The following is a 5,291-nucleotide window of genomic DNA, read 5'->3' as shown; positions in this document are numbered from 1 at the left end:
AAGTTTAATGGGCAGAACTTTTGGTTATGGAAGATGCAAAGGGAAGACTATCTTTATCAGAAAGATTTGTGGAAGCCATTAGAAGGAAAATCAAAGAAACAGGGAACTACGACAAATGAGGATTGGGAGATTATAGACAGAAAGGCACTTGGAAGCATTTAATTATGCTTGGCACCATCAATGACATTTAACATTACAAAAGCGAAGATGACAAAAGAGTTGATGGAAACCCTAGAAAAATTGTATGAAAAGCCATTTGCTTCAAATAAGGTATTTCTCATGAAGCATTTATTTAATATGAAAATGACAAAAAGTGGATCTATTGCAAATCATTTAAATGAGTTTCATAGTATTGTTACTAGTCAGTTATCTTTTGTGAGTATTAATTTTGATGAAGAAATTAGGGCTCTCTTAATTTTGTGTTCTTTGCCTGAAAGTTGGAATGGCTTGGTAATGGATGTGAGTACTTTTGTTTCTAGATCTAATACCCTAAAATTTGATGATGTAATTGGTGTTATTCTTTGTCAGGAAATTCATAGGAAAACCTTAGGTGGATCTACATCAAGACATTCTTTGAACGCACAAAGCAGAGGCAAAGCAACTAAGAGAGGAAATAATTCTAGAAATCATGGAAAATCAAGACAAAAATCAAAGGGGGAGAGGTCTCAATCGAGAGGACCAAATGATTGCTAGTATTGTGGAAGACCAGGGCATAAGAAGAAAGATTGTTGAACTCGAAAGAAAATTGAAGGAGAAAAGAAAGATGGAGACAAGAAGGCAAATGTGGTAAGTAACAAATCTGAAGAGGATGTTTTGCTTCTTTAATTAGAAACTTTTGATGATTCATGGGTTTTAGATTTTGGGGCTTCATTTCATGCTACACCTCATACATGTTATTTTATTGATTATATCCAAGGGGATTTTGGGCTTATTTAGTTGGGGAATAATTACCCTATCAAATTTTTGGAAAGGGAAAAGTTAATATTAAGTTGTAGAATGGGAATCATTGCCTACTAAATGAGTAAGACATGTTCCAAGGCTAGGTAGGAATTTAATTTTAGCAAGGCAACTCAGTGATGAGGGTTGTGTAGTTTCTTTTAATGATAAAAATTGGAAGGTTAAAAAATATTCCCTCGTAGTAGCAAAAGGTGTGAAAGTAGGCACCTTATATCTTTGTACAAGTCATATTGTTCCTTCTACTTTGATTGTTTCAGATAAAAATGAATGTTCAAGAACAATTGTTGCAGTTGAGCAGGGAGAACAAAAAGTTGTTGTAGATTCTGATACAACGTTATGGCACAATAGACTTGGGCACATGAGTGAGAAAAGTATAAAAGTATTTCATTCAAAGCAAGTTTTACCAGGTCTAAAATGTGTTACTATGGATTTCTGTGAAAGTTGTGTGTATGGAAAACAAAAGAGAGTGAGTTTTGTTAAGAGTGGGAAGGAAAAGAAAAGTGAGAGATTAGAGCTTGTGCGTATAGATGTATGGGGATCAGCTCAGGTATCTTCCCTTGGTGGCTCTCATTATTGTGTTAAATTTACTAATAATGCAACTAGAAAAGTATGGGTTTATTTCCTTAGACAGAAATCTAATGCATTTCAAACTTTTAAGAAATGAAAATATTTGGTTGAAAATGAAACTGGTAAGAATTTAAAATGTCTAAGATCTGATAATAGTGGTGAGTATTGCAGTCATGAATTTGAAGATTATTGCCCCACTAATGGTATTTATAGACATAAAACTATTCCAAGGACACCACAGGAAAATGGAGTGGCTAAATGCATAAACAGGACTATAATGGAGCGTGCAAGGAACATGAGGTTACATGTTGGATTGCCCTTAAACATGTGGGCAAAGGATGTCAATACTAATGTATATTTGATTAATAGAGGTCCCTCTACTCCATTGGGTTGTGGTATTCCAGAGGAAGCATGGATTGCTAAGAAGGTGAGTTATTTTTTTCTCAAAACCTTCGGTTGTGAAGCATTTTCTCATTTAGATTCTAAAAATAGAACCAAGCTGGAATCTAAGTCAAAGAAATGTGTATTTGTTGGATATGGCATTGATGAATTTGGTTATAGGCTTTGAGATTTTTAAAATCCTAAAATTGTAAGAAACAGGGATGTCATATTTAATGAGAAAGTGTTGTACAAAGATCTATTGCAGCAACATGAGAAAAAAGAAGATGATTATGTAGTGTTGGATGATACTCCAAAAGATGATGTTCATGATACTCCAAAAGATGATGTTCTTGCAATTCCTCATGATCTGCAACAACCACAACAATGAATATCACACACCTCAATGAATGTTAGATGGTCAACAAGGCTAACTAGACCTATAGAAAGATTTTCTCCTTCTTTGTACTCTATTTTACTTACTAATGTTGGTGAACCTGAATGTTATGATGAAGTTGTGCAAGTGGATACTAAGATTCAGTGGGAATCTACAATGAAAGATGAAATTAACTCTTAGCTGAAAAATCAGACGCGAGATTTATGCAAGTTGCTTGCAAGTAAAAAGGATTTACAAAATAAATGGGTTTACAAGTTGAAAGAAGATGATAGAGGTAAGAAAAGATTTAAAGTCAAGTTAGTTGTAAAAGGATTTGTACAGGAAAAGAGCATTGATTTTGATGAGATATTTTCTCCTGTTGTAAAAATGACTTCTATTCGTATTGTATTAAGTATTGTGGCTACTGAAGATTTGCATTGGAGTAGCTTGATGTTAAAACAGTCTTCCTTCATGGTGATTTGGATGAAGAAATATATATGACATAGCCACAAGGATTTGAGGTCAAAGGTAAGGAGAACTTAGTGAGCAAATTGAAGAAAAGTTTATATGGCTTGAAGCAAGCACCTCAACAATGGTATTTGAAATTTGACAGTTTTATGCATGAGCATGCATATAGTAAATCTTATTCAGATCATTGTGTTTAGTTTAAGAGGTTGGATGATGATAGCTACATTATTTTATGTTTATATGTTGATGATATGCTTATAGTTGGGTCTAACATGGATCACATTAAGAGGTTAAAAAAATAGCACATTCATTTTCTATGAAGGAATTGGGGGCAGCAAAACAAATCCTTGGTATGAAAATTTGCAAAGATAGGAAGAATGTGAAATTGACTTTATCTAAGGCTCATTATATTGTGAAGGTGCTACAACATTTCTCTATGGAGAATGCTAAAGCCATCAACATGCCTTTACCTGGTCATTTGAAGTTGACTAAGGAGATGTGTTCAAAGACATAAGAAGAGGAGGATAAGATGTTCAAGGTACTTTATGCTTCAGTTGTAGGAAGCTTGATATATGCTATGGCATGTATAAGGCTAAATATTGCACATGCAGTGGGAGGAGTTAGCAGGTATATGAGTCATCCAGGAACTGAGCATTGGAATGCAGTAAAATGGATCCTCAGATATTTGAGAAGAACATATAGTAAGTGTTTACATTCTGGGAGGTCTACTACTGATTTGCAGGGCTATGTTGACTTAGATTTGGCAAGGGATATTGATGTCAGGCAGAGTACTACAAGTTATGTCTTTACTGTTGGTGGGGCAGCCATAAGCTGGGTTTCTCATTTGCAAAAGGTTAATGTTTTATCCACTACAGAGGCAGAGTATGTTACTGCTATAGAGGCAGCCAAGAAGATGATATGGCTTCAGTTCTTCTTGGAAGAATTGGGACACCCTTAGAGGGATAATTATTTGTTTACAAATAGTCAGTGTCATTCATCTTGCAAAGAATTTTGCTCTACATTCAAAGACAAAAGACATACAGTTGCGGTACCATATCATTTAGTCAATTTTGGATGATGGACAGTTAAAGTTGGACGAGATACATACAAATGACAATCTAGCGGATATGTTTACAAAGGTAGTGACAAGGGAGAAGCTAAACTCCTCTTCAGCTTTGGTTGTCTTCTAGACTAAATAAAATAAAAGAACAGCAAAGTCCAGGGTGGTCTGATCTAGTGGGAGCCCCATGGAGTAGCTGCATAGGCACAAGATTAGTCTCCAAGTGGGAGATTGTTGTCTAGTGTGGAACCTAATCAATCCCCAAGTGGGAGATTGTTAGTTTGTGGTGACTGATCAGGGAAGCACTGTACATACTTCATAATTCTTTGGGTCCTATTTTATTGGAATTTTGGGTTGACATGTAATAATTAATTATAACCCTAAAGCAGTAAAAATACTTGTATAAAAAAGTTTAGGGTTAGGGATTGTTTCATGTGTGATGCGAAAATTGCTTCTTGCGGCAGTATTGAGATGTAAGGGATTACGGATTGTAATCAAGTTGTAATCACTGAATTGTAATAATATTAGACTTGTTGTTTGGTGGATATAGCCCAAGGTTTGGGTGAACCACATTAAATCTTGGTGTCTTGTGTTATCTTCTGTGCAATTTATTATTTTCTGATATTTTTATATTTGCATGTAATTGTTATTTATGTTTGAGGTTAATCCTAACAGACTGATGCGTCGAATTTTGCTATTGGAGGTGTCCTAATGCAAAACGACCACCCAGTGGCATATGAATCAAGGAAACTGAACGACAGAGAAAGGAACTACCCTACACATGAGAAGGAAATGACTGCCATTGTTTATTGTCTCAGAACTTGGTGTCACTACTTTCTCGTCATGTCCTTTATTGTTAGAACTGACAACATGAGCTCTACTTCAAAACTCAATAGAAGCTTACATCGAAGTAGGCTCGTTGGCAAGAGTTCATGGTCAAGTTCAACTTCAAGCTCGTTTATAACCCTGGCCCACACAACGTAGTTACAGATGCACTAAGTCAAAAGGCTCAAAGGTGGAAGATGAGCAGTTTGCAAGCTAAGTTGAGTTGAACAAAGAAATGGTAGGAAGGATCAAGGAGGGCCTTGATGCAGACACCCAGGCTCATCAAATTGTGCTCCAAGCCTGAGCTGGGCAGACTAGAAGGTTTATTCTAGTCGATGACATGTTGTATTCTGAAGGAAACCAAGTATACATTCTCAATTGGAAGGAGTTAAGAAGAGAGTTGATGCATGAGTGTCATGATTCTGCCTGGGTTGGGCACCCAAGGCAGCATAGGACACTTGCTTTGTTGGAACAAGGTTTCTTTTCACCGAAGATGAGGACTGAAATCAAGCAGTATGTAAAGACTCGTCTTGTTACAAGAAAAACTGGTATCATGTTTACCTAGATGTTTGCTAAACCTTTACCAGTTCTTGTTCGACCTTGGGCAAGCATATCTCTTGACTTCATTAGTCAGCTACTCCATGTTGAAGGAGTTGACAG

Source organism: Cupressus sempervirens, chromosome 3 (assembly GCF_028749045.1).
Source record: "Cupressus sempervirens isolate cs-2001-9-10 chromosome 3, ASM2874904v1, whole genome shotgun sequence".
NCBI classification, from domain to species: Eukaryota; Viridiplantae; Streptophyta; class Pinopsida; order Cupressales; family Cupressaceae; genus Cupressus; species Cupressus sempervirens.
The sequence above is the reverse complement of the archived record's forward strand: the minus strand, read 5'-3'. Positions refer to the sequence as shown.